This window comes from Phalaenopsis equestris, unplaced genomic scaffold (genome assembly GCF_001263595.1).
Source record: "Phalaenopsis equestris unplaced genomic scaffold, ASM126359v1 Scaffold000606, whole genome shotgun sequence".
NCBI classification, from domain to species: Eukaryota; Viridiplantae; Streptophyta; class Magnoliopsida; order Asparagales; family Orchidaceae; genus Phalaenopsis; species Phalaenopsis equestris.
The window spans coordinates 567680-590401 of NW_018165046.1; positions in this window are offsets into that span (position 1 = coordinate 567680).

Sequence of the window (22722 nt, forward strand, 5' to 3'; positions counted from 1 at the left end):
ATTATTATTTAATTATCATTACTATTTATTGATTTATTTAAAATTCAATTATTGCAATAAAAGCTCCATGACTAATAAAACCCAGCACAACATAAGATTTCCTGCTACAACACCGCCTAGGAGGGGAAGAAGTTTTGGTTCGCTACTGGGATCGCGGGATTTTGTGATCCGCTTGACGCATAAATCACCACGACCCTCTCAACACGAGAAATGTCGCAATCTGCTCGATGTTGGAGTCGAGATGACCGCATTATTCTCATTGGGTACAAGAAGTCTCATCATCTTTACTTGAAGCTCTTAGAACTAATTCACCACCACCATAATAAAATCATTGTCATGTTGTGTTAAAGGCAACTCAACTAAAAAATCTATGCTCAAATCTATTTCAGACAACTCTGAAATATATTTCATTTCAAAGTCTATTCTGATAGAAAAATAACCATTCTTCATCGGCACAATAAGAGTCGGAACTAAACAAAGGCGAGTGTGCTCCTGTACTAAGTCTCTAACCACGAGCGTGCAACCTATTTTTATAATTTATAATATTCGATTGATCGCATCCCATAAGAGAGTGTGTATGGGAAAATAAATCCCCGAAAGAGTCCTATAGCATGTTGATCCTCTTTTAGTAGTAGCCACCCAAAAAGTAAACTGTAAGTCAGCACATCCAACAACTCCCTCGGCAGGAGCTACGCCTCTTCTGGTATCGGTGCATCAAACATACTACCTTCTAGAACAACCAAGATTAATCATATTCTATTATTCTAGTCTCTTTCATGGGCTCAAACTTGAATCACTTGTATCTCTCCCACATTATACTCCTCTTTGACGTCTTCATTCTCTTACGTATCACTATCCATTTATTCAATTGCTCTCAAAGCAACAAGATATCATTCTCCTGTTTATGTAATCTAATTCAATCTGCCCAAAACTATGACACTTGAAGCACTAGTTCTCCGGGCCAGATTTAGTAGCATTGATGGACTCCATTTTTTCTCCATTCTGGATTAATTTCTCCTTAGACAGGGTTGGGTTGGATGCTCCACTGGGTTTGTTTTTGCTATATGGTCCTAGGGTTAAACCTTGTCTGCAAAGTGTGACACTCATATGGTGACGTTCGTTTTCAAAACCAAGGTAACCACATTGAGTAGAAACCAATACAGCTAGGGTGTAACAAGTCGAGCTTGAGCGAGCCCAAGCTTGGCTCAAGTTTGGCTCGTTAAAAAATACCATAGTTCGTGTTCGACTCATTTATACGACTATATTTATACTATACTAGTGACAATTCATTTCGGTCCTCCAGAATACCTCCCTATTGTGTACTTCTGTTCCACCAACTTACGATTTGGCATGAATTGATCAAATTGACTTGCTTACTCCACCTAGAGTCTCTAGCGGCCAGGTGGTGGATTTTAATGAACGTATCATATCGAAAATGTAAATAAAAATATTTGCAATGCATCTCCCAATTCATGTTACAATAGGTGGTGATACTATGCTTCCCTTCCCAAATGTTGAACATGCTTAAAGTTCTCCCACCACAAGAAAGTGTTCTTCCCAAGCTCAATGACTGGCAATTTAATTTTCATCCTCAAGAACGTCTTTAAGATCAAAAATTTGATTCATTATTTAGAGTCATTTGATAAGCTCATCTAGATCCATGCGACCTTCAAAATCTGATAATTTAATAGTCACTTCAACATCCTAATTTCTCATTTAATATTCAATGTCAAATCAATGTGACGTCGACAATTTGTCACTTGAAGCTTTTTGTTGGAACAAATTCAGTTCCTTCTCTTGATTTAGTGAGCCACTAATAAGACTGTGGGTAACCGCACCGGATTATCTCAGCTCAAACGCAACAAGCTTCTTTTGCAGTTGTAAGATTTTTAGTTGCATATCCTCCATCGTAAGCTCATAGACACCTCACTAAGATTTTCTCTAAGTGGCATGGCTTCATTTCTCATGAACAAGTTTTCGGTGGATGTGGGATTGCAAATCAAAGGTACGTCGAGAGCTTAGATTTTGGAGGTAGGCTTCACATTGGAATTTAAGTAAAAATAGAAATGTTGGATTTTAAAAAATTAAGACTGTAGCTACAAATTCCAGAAAGAATGATTTGTATTATGTTGAAATTTTTATTTAAGGACAAATTAGGTTTATGGCTTTTTCTCTTTGAAATATTAGATTTAGAGCAAAAAAAGGAATCCTTAAAAATCTAAAATTTGTCGGACTCGAACACCAGAAAATACCATTCCAAGGAGCCTACAAGGTGTTTAGGAAAATGATTTAGTGGAGAGGCAGTTGTGAAAAGACAACGAAAATATATTATGTCTTCGATGCCTTTTGGATGGGAAGTGTGAGCCTCGTTACATTTTCTCAGGGGAATCAAAGAGAGTAAAATATAAGAGGGGAGAAAAAGCAAGAAGGTTAGGAAGCCAAAGAAAGGGGAGATGAACAGAAAGGTTCGGGAATTCAAGGAGGAGAAGTTCGCCCAATATGTTGTCGAAAACAATTACCTGAAGGTCAAGCGGCTTGGTTGGAGGAAAGGGGCACACGTGCGTTGTCGATCAGGCGGAGGACTTGGCACTAGCAATCAAAGATGAAGGAAGTGGAGGTGATCCTCGAGTATTTCGGCTTCGTCGGACAAAACAAAGGACAATCGACTTTAAGATGCAAGGAAGAATGAAGCCCAAAGTCAAAGGAGGAAGAGGAGGTGATGTCGGAAGAAGGGAGCATATGGCAGAAGCTCTCCTGCACACTAAGAGTTATATCATGCACAGGAGGACAAAGCCCCTATCAAGGAAGAAACTAAAATGATGAAAATTTAATACATAAATAAAGTAAAATTTTTAATAGCAAATTAAAATAATAATTAACTAAACTTTTTGAGATATGAATATTTGAAGAAGCGACTTCAAGGCAAATTAAATAACAAACTAATCGACAAAGATGTGAATATTCGTATTTTAATTTATGGTAACATTTTTGTTCCTCTCAACTAGTTTGTATTGGTAGTTAATGATACTTGTGCAAGCTTTATTTTGATTGATATAATTTTTCATTATTGGTCATATTTTTGTTCCACTCGGCATGGAGGAATGGATGTCGGCGTATGCATGAGGGATTGCAGTTTCCTCGATCACGAGCTAACTGGGAAGGCAGTGACGGAACTGCAATGTGACCCTCGCGATCTAGTTGCGAGCTTTTTTTGTGCACAGTGACGTGATCCTTCTCATGTTCTGATCTTCCTACACCGCTTGATCCCTTCTCTGCGGCTCGAGCAGCAAAGAAGGCGTTAGGCTCTATACAACAACGACACACACGAGAGCTCCGGTAGAAGTCACGAATCAAACCCAGTAGCTACCCGTTGTTCGACTCTCAGCTCTATGGTTTATGTTCCTTCTCAACCACCGATTACTTCAGTTTAAACTTTGGGAAGGCTTCTTAGGTTGATATGGTTGGCTTTGTGGGATCAATGGATCAGAGTTACCCTCAAGTTTATCATGAATCATTTGAAAACCAGGGGGACTGTAACAACGTTAAGAAAGCGAGTAGAAAGAGTGACAAACAAGCTCTAACTTACTCAGATGTTGAAATTTCCAATCTGGTCGATAAGTGCAAATTTACCCTTATTGGGAAGTTCTAATTGGGGCATCCTAAAGTGGAAATCATTCAAAAGGTATTTGAAAATCTCAAACTATTAGGACATTGGAATGTTGGACTTTTTGATGGGAGAGGTATGATGATACAATTATAAAAAGTAGAGCGCTATGCCAAAATATTTTCCAAGAAATAGATGACAATTGATGAGAATTTTATGAAATTGCTCAAGTGGCCTCCTGAATTCGATCATAGCAAAGAACCTTCTATAGTTTCAATCTGGTTTAAACTACCTAGCCTAAAGTTGCACTACTTTAATCACCAAGTCCTCTATTCTATTAAAGTTGCATTAGGGAGACCTATGAAATTGAACATACCCACCATCAACCTATTTAGGCCTTCGGTTGCAAGGATTCTTGTTGAAAGGGATATCACCCGCTTTAATGTGGAACAAATATGGCTTGGTACTGCCCACAATGGGTATTGACAGACATTTGTCGCTAAATAAAGACCCTATTTATGTAATCACTTTAAACTGATTGGGCACACGCCTGCCAAATGTTTCGGGCTTCATCCACATTTGAGATCCAACCTTATTGTGCATTTGGATTCTGCAGTTCCTTATAACATCACCCAAGTGGAGGAAAATATGGCAGAAACTGAAGATCTTCCAGAAATGTTGAAACAAAATTTGTTTCATTGGGTTATTCCTCACCAACCAGTTCTGCAGATACTTCTCACTGCTGTTGAGACTGTTCTTCCTCAGACAATAAATACTAAGAATTTGGTTGTAACAGATGTTAGTCGATGTGTTTTGGAACAACCTATTACGAGAGAAGAGGGTAATTAAGCCTTGGAGGAGCGCCAAGATCAAGGTGTGAGCTCTCCATCGAAGATTCACAAATAAATCAACACACCCCCTAGTGTGAGCTCTCTATCAAAGATTCATAAATTAATCAGACGGGACAAACACTGGCAAATGAATGGCTAGTTTACAAATTTAAGAAGAAGAAAAAAAGAATGTTAAAACCCAAGAATTTTCAGAAGGATTGTATGATAGTTTCGGGCGGAAGCTCTCATCTCAGTTTGGTGTTGGACTCTCTCCCTAGAACTAGGGGGAGGGGATGTGGTAAATCCACCAACCATGAATAAGAGTATTTCGACTTTTTTTAGGTATACGAGCAATTTCAAGTCTCTTTTTGAGTGAATTGTATTCCCTATGAGTGGGCTCTTCGTACTTACTAAAACTTTGTATCTTCCCTTTTACATCAATGAATTAGCCTTCTTAATATATTAGAAAGCCCAAAAAGGTTAATATATTAACTAGAAAGAAAGATACAGATCGAAAGTGTGGAATGACCCAATCATGACATCTTGCCTACACAATAACCACAAATGGTTCCAAAACTAGAAAATAAAGAAAAGCACATTAGAGACTTGAAGAAAAAACTTAAAAGTGCCAAAACACAAAATATGAAGTGGCTAGAGAGCGACGCAATTTGGTCTTGTCTCTGCCTCTAGTTCTAGAGAAGGAACAAGCTAATAAGTTGGTAAGACGATTGTCATTGTCAGTAGTAACTAATGTATCATCCAAAATGTTACCGAGCTGGAGTCAGCCTCCATTTTTCTTCTTCTTCCTCCTGGAATAGACATGTCATTCCTCATCCGAAGATCGACTCACCTGATCTTAGTCTAAAGTGTGTTGGAGATGTGTAGGTTGTTGAACATTAGAAGCAACTCCAAGTTATACCGACTGATATGTTATTATATCAAAAGAGCACTCTAGTGTGTCTTAACATGTAAGTGAACATTCTTCAATAACAGTCGGTGGTATAAGCATAAATGAATCTGTAATTGTAGTATGTTGTTCTTCGTCAGAAACTGCGGTGTTGGAAAAAAGATTAGGTTGCATCTTCTCAACAAGGATGATAGTGGCCGATCTTTAGCGATATCCGGCCTTAGATAAGGATGCAAACGATAGCAAATAGTAGAGCTGTGACCAAACATACTGCAATGAGAGGATGTGGTTCTATTTTAACCTTTTGACAATACTCGTTGTGAGTGGTTCCAATCCATATCTCATCTGGAGTTGGTTGAGTGATATCTCTCTCAACTAACACAAACCACAAAGGGTCTGGAGACAACAAGCGTAGGACTATCAATCTTGAGAGACTTACTGTAAGTTGTTGTTAAGAAGTAGAGAATTTCCAAGTTGAACAGATGTAATTTTAACCCCAAAAACTTTCTCCAAACTGAAATGATAAGGGACTTCGCTTTTACATCAAAACTAATAGTCTACTTCAGAATTTTCAAATAATTGTCGATCTTGATAACTTTCCGAGAAAAAATGAGAGTGTAATAGGCATTGTGAAAACTAAATCAGTATGTGTCGACCGTCAAGTAAAACAATATTTCAAATGCCCAACACCTTCATAACATCAAATTCTTTTCGAACGATCTCAAGTTTTGGGTGACTTTAAAGAAATTTCCCTTCTAGAGCAAAATGCCACGAAGACGCGAGAGTACTGGTTTCAACTTCTGTGAGAATAAGAGCACGCTACCCATTTTTTTCCCAATTTTTAATGAAGCTTGGAAGAATTACCTATACGAAAATCGGTCTCTGAATCTGAAAGAGGAGCACGAGTAAGAGTAGAGTGATCGTTGGCAACTACAGTGGCATAAGAATGGATAGTCAATGCCATCTTCGCCGACAAGATGGTCTGTCGAGCAAGAAACAAAGACGTCATTTGAAATAGTGAAGTGCGAAGGAGGCGACGTCGGCAAACGAGGACGTCGGCTGGAAAGAAATGCGAAATCGGGTCGTCTGATAGCAAAGTCACGTCGTCTGGAAGCTGCGAAGGAAGTGTCGTCGTGCAGAACGTGAGCGGTGACAGCAGGTGTTGTCGAAAACGCGGGATACATTGTCAATTACAGAGACGACGCGAGTGAGGGTCGACGACAAGGCATTTGCTGCAAATCACTGTCGGGAATCTCCGACGCCAATTTTTCTTATTTATAACAGTACAATACACACCAAAAAATGAAAAATATGGGTAAATATAGAAATAAAAAGAAACCCAAAGATCACCTAGGCGCTCAAAAAGTGTGGGTCATCCTAATCTTGTCTAGACTCTGGCTCTAGTTCTCAGTAGTGATCTAGCTAGCAGATTTGTAAGGTGCTGACCATTACCAGTAGTAACCAAAGTATTATCCATAAGACTTTTGAGCTCTAGTAGATCTCTATTCTTCTTCTTCCTCCTGGAAGTGTAAACATTTCATTCCTCCTCCGAAGAATCCACCTGATGTGGTAGAGCAGAAGCAGAAGGATTACCAACAGTAGTAGTCACAACAGGTTCTACAATATGTGAAGTATGAGTTGTGCTACACCGGACACTTCTTAAAAAAGTGGAGCTGTGAGGCTCTTGATTATCAGTCTGAACACTATCATTTATAGGCATAAAAAATTGGTATATATATATATATATATAATCGATGGCGTCTTCCTCACTCGGCTCTGCTAGGGTTTCGCCCGATGGAGAACTCTAGCAACAGTTACGGCTTCAGATTCGTTGTTTCCTCTGGGCTTTTTCGCGCTTGTTTCTATTTCGTCTCCCCCGCTTCTTCAGGCTCAGGGACGAGGCTCGTCTCCCGCTCGCGTGTTCTGCGCTCGATCCTCTGCGGCCCATCTCGCCGCTCGCGTTTCTGCGACTCAATCTCGCGGGAACTGCTTGAGATTGCGATTTCTGCATTCTCTGCGCTCGTCCCGTATCACCCCGCCGACTCTTTCTTAGATTCGGCTATTTTGACGCGATTTTTTCCCAGTCTGCTTTCTTCTCTAAACGTCGCAACTATTTTTGAAGATGGCTCCGGACAAATCATATGCAGCTGCCCTTGCCGATGTCCATGCCTCAGGCACACCAAAATCATCATATTTCCCTCCTTCGTTTGAGTGAGCGGAGGATATCAAGAAACCTGATAGAAAGAATGAGAAGTCCGTCATCTTTTTTACAGAAGCTGAAGGTATTCAATTTGTCTCATCTTGTCGTCTGAATTTGGTTGGGAAGTTTCTATATGGTCATCCCAAAATATAGTTCATTCACAAAGAATTTGAATTTATGCACTTTGTTGGAGAATGGAAAATCGGGCTATTAGATGGGAGACACATTCTTATTCAAATTAGCAATGAAAAAGATTACATGCGCTTATTTGCTAGAAAAATAATATCGATTAATAACAGAGCAATGAAGATTCTGAAATGTTATGTAGATTTTGCCCCACAGACTCAACCGTCAATCATTTCGGTTTGGATTTGTCTCCTTGGTTTGAAATTTCATTATTTTTCTCAAAAAGCATTGTACTATATTGTGTCAACTTATGGGAAGCCACTCAAGACAGACATTTCTACTTTTAATTTGTCTCGTCCTTCTGAAGCCAGAGTACTTGTTGAAAGAGACATCACTTCACCCGCTACTGAGGAAATCTTGTTAGAAACATAACATCATGGATATTGACAGAATGTAGAAATTGAACATTTTTCGTGGTATTGTTCGAACTGTCATAGGTTCGGACACTCCAACTTTCAATGTCACCATCTACACCCTCACTTCAAACAAAAAAAACAAACTGTTCCGCTAGAGGCTGTGATTCCATCTCATTCTGATCAGACAGACAATATGACAACTATTCGATCCCCAGTTGTAGCTCTCTCGTCTTTGGAGCCTCCTATTGTGGGGAGGGAGTTTCTTCAGACCCCGCCTGCCCTAGAACCTATCACTGATAATACAGGTGGAAATACTTCTACTGCTTCACAACTGACTCATCAGGTCCAGAAAGATGTTAATATTACTCGGGTTCATGAGGATCAAGACGTGCAACGACCTAAACCTATTCGACCAGCTTTGGAATCTACTGATCAGATGAGTCAATCATCATATACAAATCTACATATCTAGGAGGAAGAAGAAAATGAAGATTTACTTGAGCTGAGGAATTTCTTAACTAGCTCACTTCCAAGAATTAGAGGCAGATGGACTAAAGTGGGACGTCTCTAGCACTTTTGTGCCCTTTTGTGGTTTTCTAGTTTTTTAACTTTTTGTATCTTTGCTTCATCTAAGTTTTTGCGTGTGTTGAATTGTATGAGTTGACTTTTCTTTTAGGTTCTCATACAACATTTCTGTGTCTTTTTCATATTAATATATTTGCCCTCAGACTTTTTCTTATATATATATATATATATATTCAAAAATTCGTATAAGACTTTAGTTTGGACAGGATCCTCAACTAGTAAAACCCAAAAAAAAAAATACAAAACTCACTCCAAGTGGAGATCCTCATCCATATACAACTCCACCCAAAATCAAACAAAGAGTAATGAAGTATACCAAAAACAAAATGTATACCCGAACCCAAAACGTATACTCCCAAAAACGACTAATGAGCCAGTTTAGAATAAGAAAGTGAAACAACTGACAATGTCATCCAAAAAGAGTATCCTTGCAAGGAAGCAAACCCAACACGAAAATGCAGCATACCAATTGAGAAGATCCAGCCATAACAAACAAGCAACATACATCCACAATGCAGCAGTAACAGAACAAGTAAACATAACACAGATGAAAGAGCAACCCAACTGCAGAGAGAGCTTCAAGCAAGACAGGAATGGAGAGCTGTGAAAGAAAACTGAAGCCAAATGAAGCAAACATTAAGCACAAATTATCCTGCTGAGCAGGTAGCAAATGAACCTATCCTACACAAGAAACCATATACAAGTGTTGGAAGGAGTTGTTGTCATAAATAGAGTGCAATTCTGAGGGATGAAACCATCGCATCCCAAAAGAGAAACATAATGCCCAAAAGCAGCCATGGCCCCAAAGTTTTGGTCACCCATTCTCATACCATCCACATAGATACCACAGAAAACAACCACATTGGTTTCAGAAAACTCAATCAGTTGAAAAATGTAGCAAACAAATAGAGGTTCTAATGAAAGCAACCTCCAGTAAATCACAATGTATAAGAGTGTAAAGTAAAGAAGAAGGCAATCCAGCAGTAGAGAGTGCATCGAGCAGGAGAGGAATAGAGTGTTGTGAAAGACCACAACAACCAGAATAATAACATTCATAGCAATCCATTAATACTTAAGCACACAGATATCCTGGTGATGAAAACTATGCAGTAGCAATTGAGACAAACCCCCCTATCCAACCAATAATATTCCAACAGAGAAGACAACAATAAGAGAGGTATCACATAATGCCCAAAAACAGACAAAACTCAGGATACCAATTCTCAAGTCATCCAAAATGATTTCAGAGAGTATAATCATAAGAGAAATTGAACAGGCAAAGCTATGCTCGAATGAAAGAAGCCTCAATTTATCACTTTGTATAAGAGTGTAAAGAAAAGAAGATGTATCATCAATCACAGGCAAAGCTATGGCCAAAACAAGTGAGACAATGGTAGTGGGAGTGTGGAGAGAAGCTTCGTATTTGTGGCTATTTCTAGCCACTCAAATAAACCAAAAAAATATTAAAGGGAAAAACAGCAATTTGTTATGAATATAACATGTTTCCTTCCAAGTAGCAAGAATTGTTTCCAAGCTAAAAGACGGGGACCAAACAATATCAAAAGAGCTCCCAACTTTATCCCACATTTCTCTAGCAAAAGGGCATACATAGAATAAATGATAAGCAGACTCAACCTTCTTCTAACAAATATAACAAAAAGAGGCAAGTGTCAAGCCTTCCAACTTAAGAATACCATCAAGTGGCAAAAAATTTTGAAAAAACCTCCAAGAAAGAAAGAGATGGATGGAGAGATGTATTAATGTCATATATAAGAACTTCATTTCCAGTGTAGAGATTTATGTATATGAGAATAGAGGATTTTAGTAATAAAGTTATGGATTGAAATTTCCACGTAGGAACATCTCTTGTGCGCACATTAATAGGAATTTTGGCAATAAAAGGGGTTTCCTCCTCAACTAAGGAAACAAATTAAGGTAAATTTCAGTTGTCATTCAACCAACAATTAGAGACAAGTGTGTGTAAGTTAATGAGTGAGATGAGTTTGTGACGTTTGATGTTCTCTAATGATCATGCCAAAAAGAAACATTTTTATCCCCCACATCCCAAAAAATGAATTAAGAAGCCGCATTTCTAGCAAATATAATAGCTTTCCGGAGTTTAGAATTCCCAACCTTCTATGTGACAATGGAGGGGTGTATAACAGTGCAATATTTGTGATACATAAACTGAGTCCATAAAGATTCCCCAGCTCTAAATTTAACCAAAGCTTGCACATATTTATATCAATACTATGTTGCAAAGTTTTAAAGCCAAGGCCCCCAGAAGAAACAGATTTATTAATCTTATTTCAGTTAGCCCAGATTTTACTAGATCGAGTAATTAAATGAGATGAGGACATGAATGATATGTATATATTCACTATTTTTACGTGCACGATTGCTAAAAGCGAAGTCACCCCTTTATGATACAATCGGGCGAACGCTAAAATAACCAAACACGTAAATGAAAAAAAATATTGTCATTGAAGTATCTAAGTGGTACAACTTTTAGACAGTGTTCCTTTGACAGCTGTACAGATATAAAATAATATGGTAAGGTTCATTGAAAAATATCATATGCTAAAAATAATTAATTTATAAAAATAAGCATCATTGTGGCGGCCCTAACTGAAAATAATAAAGAGAGATGCATGAAGTGCATGGAGATTCACATCCTATTGTTGCACAAGTTATAGACACAAAACTTGCAAAATAAAAAGGACTAAACACTCTTAAATACATAAACAAAGCTAAATATCCCCAGAACAAGCAAGAAATATACTTATTCTAACGCATAAATTAAACTCTTTAGAAATAAAAAAAATAGTAAATAAAGGCCCCAAGACCCATATAACCCAAAAAAAGAAAGATTTCCCGCTTATAGTGCCGCTTGCGACGGAAAGACATCCTGATATGCTCTCGAAATCAAAGGAAGATCGAAGTATTTCGTGATCCGCTCAACATGGGAGTCCTCGACATCCTCTCAAAGCGGATGTTGACCTCATTTTCATAGGTCTTTACTTCTCTCATTACAGCCTTAGATTTTCCTTGTTTGACACTCCTAGAGGATTAGAACTAAGTCTTACACTGCTTAGAAAATTTGAGTCACCTCTTTACTCCTTTGAGTCTCATATGAGCGGTTCTGGATCCTCGACATTTTGTTGAGTCGAGTAGAATTGACATTTTAAGGCTCAAATTGAGTTCTTACATGAATAGGAGCAGCCTCTAAGAAAATCATTAGTGACTCGAGCACTCGCGGACACCACAATTTGCGCAACCACTAAATCATGCACGATATTCGCTTGAATCGGGTTGACCATCAGTGAACTTGTCCAGACGACCACGAATGCGTTCGAGACGTCGAATTTAGCTAGAAATGACACGCATATTACAATGATTCCGTGCACGAGCAAATAGCACGAAAATCGATGCACATTTTTTTAATTAGGGGTGCGAGTTCAAGCTCTGCCCAGGTTCAATTCAGGCTGGACTCGAGTTGAACACGAGCTAAACAATTTCAAATTTCAAATTTCAAATATACCATTTAATCTCACCTTAATTGAATTCAATTAGAGAGTATTACTTGTCGAATTTTACTCCACCCATGTAAGTTAATCAATTCCCCATGTAATGGACCTTTCAGGATGCCTAGGATACAAGATCCCACTCCGCTCGTCTCTTGGTTGATCCAGCAAACACAACTCCCCCCCTCGCCTGCTCCTCTCTCATGCTCGTTTCTTCCTCTCACAGAAGGAATCCAGCTCGCCTGCTTCGCCTACCTCAAGAAAAATTAGTGTACGTAAAACGTACACAACGCTGCCTACGTCAAAGGTTATTCAGATGGTACAGGGGGGTAAGATTCGGGTTATTATCCCCTGTAACCTCCCTATAACTTACCTGTACCTACCAGAACTATAGAAGCGTAGAACTTATTTGTAAGTTACAAATAGGTTACACAGAAGTTACAGGGGTGTCGGCGATATAAAGTTGGGTTGGGGGAGTTGCCCGCAGGAAGCTGTCGGTCACCGAAATCGAAATCTATTCGCCCGCTTCGGAAGGACGCTTTAATTTATATATAGATTTAAGTTTAGAAAAATAAGAAATTAAACTAACCTCATATTTTTCATAGTTTAAATAAAAGAGCGTTTTACCTTAAACTCTGTATATATCCCGAGGGATAAACACACGACTTGAGGATGAGACTCGCTCAAATAAACTAAGAAATATATGACGCTGTTTGGTCCGCGAAACCATTTTACTTGCCGACAAATTCCCCTATTTAATATGAAAAATTAAAAAGAATTTATTTTAAGCTAGGTTCGGAAAAGCTTCCTAAAAGGACAAGCTCTTATAGTTAATTACATCTTAAATGGTCGAAATCACTTAAGAATACTCTCGATAAAAATCAGGAAAAGTTATCTTCAAGGACTTCAAAAGGATGAGACTTTTCAACGAAATAGGACAAAAATGTGTGAAAGGGGAATGACTCAAATTTGGAACATTTATTACAAAATTCAAAGGAAGAAGAACTAGGGGATGTCACAGATCTAGAGGAGATCCTCGGTGACTTCTCAGTCTACCCTATAGTTTGGCTTCACATTCGAGGAGAAATATTCAAGTGTTTTATCCTGCCAATTTTATTTATTTAGGGCTTACATTCGTGTGAAACGATCACACAAATAGCATGGAAGGCGTGAGGATTTAGGTCGTAACGAACGACAACCTCAGAATCCTAAAACGAGTTACGCCTTAGATCGTACAACGAACGACAACCTCAGAATCCACAGATACAACAGGGAAGTGATTATAGAGAATAACATGTTATAAACAATAAACAAACATGTTTACCTGGGAGATCCACTGTTCCTTAGGTGCAATTATTGCAACAGGTACAAACAACAAAATTTGAGGAAGCAGGCTGAAATGCTTTATATAAACGAAAACAAACAAACATCGTCCAGAAATCTCGAGAAAGATCGTCAAAAGACTCATGACAAGAGAAATGCGAGGAAATCTACGCATCAACAAATCGATTAAAATCGTAAAAAACACGGGAAAATCCTAAAAAGAGACCACGAGTGCTTTGTCCAAAAAATTCGATAATACATATAAAAAAGTTCGAAAAGAGGGGACCGCAAGCACTCAGGTCAAGGCTAGACTCAACTATATATTAGTACTCGAGAGTCGTCGAAGGCTACTCGGTCACCCGGATGTATAAAACCCACCACTCAACTAAAAGGATGTTCTATCGAACCTAACTCAGAAGGATATTCTTAGCTTAAACATGTGATCAATAGGTGGACAACTAATTTTTAAAATGTATTTAAAATTTATGTTTTCAGCATGCACATAGGTTTCAAAGATGCGAAAAGTGGGCTGTATCAATTTTGTATGTAGCGAAAAATGTATTTTTCTTTTGGAAAAAGGTGTGTTGGTTCTTATCAAATTTGTTTTTATCAAATTTGAAAAGTTGTTGTCGACGAGTCGATCGCGCTGTCGGGCATAAGGCTACCAACAACCTAAGAAGTTTCAGATCAGTTCCCGCTAGTCTTGTGTCGTTGAATGATATTGTCATCCTACAGCTCATCGGGTTCCTGAATCGGATCCTGATGTCGTAGGATCACATATCATTTTGCTCTATCCCCGGTGTGCCTTTGTCATCACCGCCCAAAGCCCAAAACAAAACTGACATACTTGCGACCTTGTTTGATGGTTTCACGTATAGCAAAAGGTTATACGTGTTTATACGTGGACACTTATGTATCGGACATGCATCAAAAACTGAATCAAGAAGCAAGGAAAAAAGAACAGAAATTGGGTGAGAGAGAGGAGGGATTGACTCACCTAAAACATCGAAAAGAACAAATGATGAGTCAGCTCTCAAAACTCGTGACGAAAAGACCTGAAAAGAAAAGCCCGAAAATCCTTGAATCAATCTGAAAGGGTAACATTTTCTCACGTTTTCATAAGTGAATCAACCCAAGCCAAATGATCTTCTAACGTCGGTATCCAAACCCCAAAGATATCTTTTATGAAATCAATTCGTCTCAACCAAGTATTCTCCCGAAATAAAATTCAAAAATCTCTCAAACTTCACAATTTAAATGAAAAGAATATAACCTTGAGACGACGACCACTTATACTTCCAAAAATCATGTCAACATTAAAGCTATTCAATTCAAGACTTAATGAAAATCTCCTCGTATCAAATAAACATGAAATCCTCTGGCTAAAATCACATAAATGCTCACAGTCAAGCTCAATACAAAGAAATGAATAGCAGCTAAAGCTCTCGGCCAAGGCAACCCATAAGGGAGGCAACTATTAAGGCTCACGGTTCAGGGCAACAAGGAACAGCTGCTAAGGCCCACGACCAAGGCCACCAAAAAGGAAAGGGGGAAGCTGCCAAAGCTCACGGCCGAGGCAACCACCACTAACAGCCGTTAAGGCTCTCGGCCAAAGTGACAAAAGGAACCAACCAAATTAAGGCTCAAAGCCCAGACAACCAAAGGAAATACCACTAGTTATTTTAACGCGCTCCCTCAAAATACATAAAAGAGTAAATAAAATGATTATAATTTTTGGGATGCCAACATGTATCATCAACAAAATTCAAGCCACTCAGACTCAACAAGAAGAGCCATACCGTCCCAAGCAACCCCTCAATAGGTTTACGGGTAGAAATAGGAGAAGTACAGGACAGCCACCCAACAAGCCTCTTGAATAAGGACAGCACAAAACACAAGCCAGACCGTCGGGCAAGGGCTTAAAACAAGCCAAACTGAGCCCCTCAACTAAGGCCAAAAACCACAGCCAGCAAATGGCTGATACCGAGTCCAACACAAGCCAAAACCGAGCCCAGGGGCCAAAGTCAAACCGAATGACTTACCAACAAGCTCACGGTTAGGACAAAGAACAAACCAAATCAAACTCCCAAGCTACCTCTCGGATAGAGACAAAACAAGACAAAATCGAGGGTCTCGATTGAGGATGCCCTTTGTAGATTGTCGAGTTGATAGCTCTTGTTCAAGGTTAGGAACCACACAATCCAGTTTTGAGCCCCCACCTTTACCGATGTCTTATACTTAATCTTGGTTTTCCATATGTGACCACGGGTTTTGCTTTGCATGTTCTTGTTACAACTCGTTTTTTTTTGTTTTTTACACTAGAATTCCTATTTTCTTTCTTTTTCTGCAATTTATTTAAATTCCCTACAAAATATATCATGCAGCGATATCAGAAGCTCAAGTACACATTTTACTTTATGCACTGCAGTTCCTTTATTTACTTCACAGTGTTTTGTTACCTACAACTGTTTACTTTACATGCAAAATAAAAAACAACAATAACAAAACCCGAAACATTGAAACATACCTGGTAAAACTTTTTGAACCTTATATATTAAAAATACTACTTCAATAAGAAGATTGGAGCATATGTCGTGGCCAACATGATGAAGATCTGCAGAATAACATCTTTGAGAGAGTAAACGAGTCTACAACAACAAATTTTTCCTTAGTTTAAACAACAATCCATAGGACTTTGAGGTAGTCTGTCTAGCACGACCTAAATCTTCAACTTATCTTTAGGCTTATGCACAATCATATTGAGCAGCATCAGTCCTAACTCGTCTTAAGTTCTGAGATTGTTATGTGGTACGATGTAAACCTTCTTATCTCTAAGAGTTATTTGCATACCCAGATATTATGCAAGTATAAGTTTCAGATAATAAAATTGACAAGATTGAACACTCAAATAATATCGTCTCCAAAACACAACCACACAATATGATAGTTTGGAAATGCACTGGGGACCTTAGGATGTGTGATGACCCCTACCATTTCCTTCGACTCCTGAAAATAATTATTCCTACTTGAGTCATTCCCACTTGTTTTTTCACTTCCTATCGTAAAAATCTAAACCTTGAATTTTTGAAGACTAGTACGTCTAATAATTACCAAGTTTTCTCAAATATCCTTCATGACTTGATATATAATTAACTACAAGGATTTGCCTCTATAAGAAACTTGGAACCCAAGTAAAATAAGCTCTATTTAATCTTTATAGTAGATAAAGGAACTTGTCAGTCACACATAAAAAATTCACAAGCCAAACGGATGTCACAAATCTCATAGTTTGCATGATTGGGTTGATCGCCGAAGTTACACTTATCTTTAGGGAATGTGTAGTACGTACGGTATTGAACACGATTATGTAAACTATTAGACTGATGAGATAAGGGAACTTGTAACCCGGGTAAAATAAATTTTATTTAATCTTTATATTAGATAAGAAAACTTGTCGGTCACACATAAAAGGTTTGGAGACCAAGCGGATGTCAGAAATCTCATAGTCTGCATGATTGGGTCAATCGCCGAAGTATACACATATTTTTCGAGAATGTGTAGTATTTATAGAATTGGGCACGATTATGTAAACTATTAGAAGGATGAAATCCATTCAGTCTCATCTTCTTAAATATTAAAACACCATTGTTTTCAAAACCAAAAATACATACCTTTTATATTAAATTAAATTTAAAAGTATTTTCAAATCAAAAAGTTGACCGACAGCGAGAAGTGTCACAATCTACTCGACGTTGGAGTCAAGGCATCTGCATCCACAAGAGAGAAAGGAGAGAGCAAGTGAAAAGAAGAATGGTGACAATCTGAAATGTAAAAGTCGGTGCAAGAGGTGACCGCATATGACAAAGGCAAGCGACCGTTGTTGTGGTGCATGAGCTCGTGTCTCGCAAGAAGAGAATAAGAATTTATTTGGGGCGGCTACGACTTAGCTACCCCAAGAAACTACTGCAGGGGAGCTGCTGAGGGGGAGCTGCTGTGAGGAAGTTGGTTGGTTATGTGTTGCAGGTGTGTGAAAACAGTTATGTGCAGTTGTTTGTAGACAAATGATCATTCTACCGCTGTTAGTAATGTTGTTTATAACAAAACTATTCTAACCATATATTAAATATTCCAAAAGCAAAAAATAAATCCAAAACAGTACAAAAAATAAGTTATACACCTTACTTAGCAAAGAGGATCAAAATTACTAAAAAAAAATACAAAATCCTATTAAAGGATGTAGGAAGCATTGTTTCAAACAATGAATGAAACTGTATTATCGTACTTTTGGATCAAAATTATAACTTTGCATTTATCCCTTCTCTTTCTCACTAGCCTCTAAAGATATGTATAATAAATTGTTGGGGTATTAACACACATACCACACATTTTTATTAGTATTTATCAGTTTACAAAAAAAGTCATTTTGTGTCGCATAATATTTTTTTAAATACCGCCCATTGATTGATGGTATAATTCCTTTTCCTTGACAATCGACCAACTAGTAGAATCCTCCCGAGCATGTATGTTCAACTATATACGGGTCCTTCCATATCGGTTTGAACTTCCCGCTTCTTTTTCAATGAGCAAGAATAGGTCTACGGAGTACCAAGACCATATCACCAATTTAAAATGTGCTTGGACGAACCAATTTGTCAAGGGACGTACCATTTTTGCCTGATATAGCTCCAGATTTTGTTAAGCTTGTAAATGTTTGCCATCTAAACTTTCAAGTCGTAATTTTGCATTTTCTTCTTCTGTTATTTTATTTACCAACGTGACTCGGAGGGAAGGAGTTTGTCCTTCCAGCGGAAACACAACATTGGACCCATACACCAGAGCAAACGGTGTTGACTGTGTTGGTGTGCGATATGTAGTACGATAGGCCCATAAAGCTTGTATTAACCATTCATGCCACTGTCTTGAAATGTTGGTTAATGTCTTTTTTCAAAATTTGAATCAATGTTTTGTTGAAATACACGGTCAAACCATTAGCTTTAGGATAGTAGATTGTTGAATATCTCCAATCTATTCCATATCTTCGAGTGAAATTATTTATCTTTATCTTTTCTAAAGTCATTCCATTGTTTGAGATGACTCTCCGAGGGACTCCGAAACTGCAAACAATTTCTGTCTTGAAGAAGAGGACTTGTTCCACTTTGACTTCTCTAAGTAGTACTGCATCTGTCCATTTGGAGAAGTAATTTGTGGCAGCCAGATGATCTTTTGAGGATTGAGGGTCTATAGAACACACAATATTGGTGCCCCAACATTCAAATGGTCAAGATGTCATTGTTGAGTGCAATGCATTCTACGGTTGATGCTAGACCACTCCATAAGACTGACATTGATGACAACTTTTTCAGTTTCAATGCAGTCGAATATCCCATTTTTTTTTTATTTTCATTTTCATTTTTGGTCCTGATTAATGTAAACCATAGAGACCTGAATGAACTTCTTTAACGACGTCTTGGGCTTTAGATTGACTCAAGCATCTTCACCACATCTTCACCAGCGCGTATGACAATGCTGTTTGTTTAATTAGAGCCACGATAGAATTATCTTCCGGTAGTCTTCTTGTCGCCAATTATCTTTTTCTTTGGTAGCGACAGTTATTGTTGTGTCATTTCCAAGTTTGTGAAGATTTTTCATGTCAATTTGAGAAAATGTATGTCATCCTTTCACAGAGATTAGGATGTCATCCTCTTTTGGACAAGCAAATTCTTTTGCTAACCTGGCAAAAGCATCTGCTAAAGAATTATCTCGTATCGGAACTAGGAAGAAAGTTACATCCGAAATTTTTTCCAATAATTTCAGAATATAACGGAAATATTGTTCCAACCGGGGTTTCAAAGTTTTTGTATTTTCCCGCTATTTGATTGATGATCTGTTGAGAATCTCCGTAAATGTCAATTTTCTTGATTTCCATTAATATTGTCAGTTCCAACCCGGTTATGAGTAACTCATATTCAACTTCATTATTCCTGCAAGGTTCAGTTAGGTGATAAGAAAACGACATCATTGTTTTATCTGGAGTGATGAAGATCAAACCTACTCCCGCCTTACCAGGTATAGTTTCTCGTCTGCCTTTGTTTTTGTGAGCCGATAAAGCTCCATCAAAATATAATTGCCACCGTTACATATTAGAATTTTCAACTTCCAATATTAGCTCATCAGGTAGATCATCTTTAAGAGGGGATCCAGCCAGTACAGAGTTTGACGCTAAGAAGTCCGCAAAACTTTGTCCTTTGACAACGCATAACGGTATGAACATTATGTCGAATTAGAGCAGTATCATTGCTCATTGTGCTAATGTTCCAGAAAATGTTGGTCGTGTCATTAAATATTGTAAATGATTAGCTCTCGAGATAAGAGCTACCTTATCAGAAAGCATATAGTGCCTTAGTTTTTGCAAAGATCAAAGCTAAGCAATGATTTTCAATTGCAGGAGATTTTATTTCTCTTGGAACCAAACAACGACTTACATAATATAATGTATTTTACTTTCCCTCGTCATTGACTTGGGCTAACAACGTTATGAGGGAATTTTTTAATACCGCAGTGTAGAGGATTAGAGGTCTTCCTAACACGGGGACTGCTGAAACATGGGCGTTGTTAAATACTATTTGATGTTTTCGAAGACGTGTTGGCATTTTTCATCCCGCACAAATTTGGTATCTTCTCTAATTAAGGCGGTGAGAGGTTCACACCTTCCTGAAAGATTAGAAATGAAACGTCTTATATACGGTAATTTTCCTTGGAAGGACCTTAATTGGGTAAGATTTTTCGGAGTAGGCATGCTTATGATTGCTTCAATTTTGAGAGGGTCAACTTCGATCCCACGATGTCGAACAAGAAATCCTAAGAAGTGACACCAAAGGCGCACTTTCCCTGAAGTGACACCAAAGACGCACTTTAAGGGAATTATTTTAAGATTGGATTGTCGTAATCATTCGAAGACAATTCTCAAATCGTACACACGGTCGTCCTTCTGTTTGTTGTTAACGACTAAATCGTCCACATAAAATTTAACTTGATGGTCAATGAGTTCATCAAAAACACGCATCACTTTGTAAAAGTATATTCCAATGAGTGTCCTGAAAGTTGTTTTTACAATTAACATAAAACTATAAAATTTAATATCACATCAAAAATATTTCTATTATTAAGTTTTTAAAAGTAAAATACACATTTTCATGCACAATGTCTAACACCAAAGTGTTATAAATAAAAATTTCAAAGTTTTAGAAATGTAAATACAAAGAAATGGTGTGGTATATATGTAATTTTCGCTAAATAGTATCATTTTTTAAGTTAAGCTTTCAAAATAACAACGATAAAACAATGTGATTCAACTACAAAAAGATAAATGCGACAAATACAAGAATTTCTGATAATTATAAAAAACTAGATCATAAACAAGCAAGCGTAAACGAAAACAATGATGAAAGAATTTGTACACTTGGTCTGCAATTATCAAGAAGGTAGGCTCATTCTTCTACCTAAACTCACTAACTTGAAGCTTACTTATAATTGCATCTGCATGGGTTGCAAAAAGAAAAAATGTGTAAAATATGCGTATCCAAAGCTTTTGACATTAGCTTCTGCTAGGGCCATCACCAGCTACTTCGACCTTTACATACGAATCGCATACAAACCAGAACGAAGAGAAGAAAGCGAGAAGAGAGGAAAACATGGAATAGTTGAATTCGCGTTCTGCCCCTTGCTCCGAGATGCACAAGTCAGTCCCATAAGCCTTCCTCTTCCTTCATTCGCTAATATTAAATGAAAAATAAATGAATTTACAGAATAAAAGAAAGTAAATAATTGTAAACAAAAAAAATTAGGTTAAGCCTATCAAAAGACCCCCTTATTTGCGCGGGGCATATGGACTGAACTGACCGATTCAGCCATGGGGAGTCAGTCCAGCAAGGAGCCTGGACCAACCAGCCAGCTAAGGATAGAAAACATATTTTGGGTAACTAACTTATTGAATTAAATTTTGTTATCATTTCGTATCAGAGCCAGTTTATGATTTTCTAATCCAAAGATAAAGCTTATATTCAATTGAAATTTAAGTATTATTTCATAAATAAATTTCAAGAATCTCATTTCATACAACACAGCTAAAAGATTTAAAGTCATCATTTTATAAGCTAGATTCAACCTAAGCTAAGTAGTAAAAAAAAAAATGTGTCATTTGCTGATACACATTAAAAGCATAATCAGAAAAAGATGTGTTAAAATGAAATAACTATTTTATGAATTCAGTTTAGTCAACTTTTGCATTATATTAAATGAAACAAAAGAATTTAATGACTAAAAGAAAATAAATATTTGTAAATGAGTCACCTCAGTTATATTATCAATTGGGCACTCAATTATATTTGTGCACGTTAAAGGAAATGAAAATGCTTGTATCATTATTGGTAAAAAAAAATTTAATGGTACCCTTGAGTTGACTTATTAAAGGAAATACAATAAAATATAATTGACCAATATACAACAACAACAACAACAAAGCCTTAATCCCACTACGTGGGGTCGGCTACATTAATCTATGATGGCATTTATTTAGATGAATCTACTACACAACACATAGAAAAGAGACTTATCATATATTCTAATGGTTGTTTGATTTGAAATGGTATCATAAATCCAACACAATGGATACCCACGGCAACAACAACAACAAAGTCTTAATCCCACAACGTGGGGTCACCTAAATGAATCATTTTTTCTCAATTGCGTCCAATTTTTTTATACAATAAGCCAAAGTCTTCCTAGGTCTACCTCTGCCTTTCTTAACGTAGGTTGAATCTAAAACATCTACTCTCCTAATCGGATCATCAGATGGTCGATGTTTAATGTAACCAAACCATCTAAGAGGACTCTCTTATTTTGTCTGTCATTGGAGCTACATCAACCCTATCCCGGATATATTCATTTCGCATTTTGTGTAAAGCCACTCATCCACTCAATCATTCTCATCTCAGCAACGCTTAACTTAGTATTATACTTCTCTTTTAAAGGCCAACATTCAACGCCATAGAGCATTGTAGATCTCACTACGCTCTTATAATTTTTTCCTTGTAGTCTAAAACTTCACTTGAATTCTACTATTAACATCCTCATCTATATCACCATCACTTTGAACAACATACCCGAGACATCTAAATTGTTCACACCTTTTAATATTTGATCACCCAA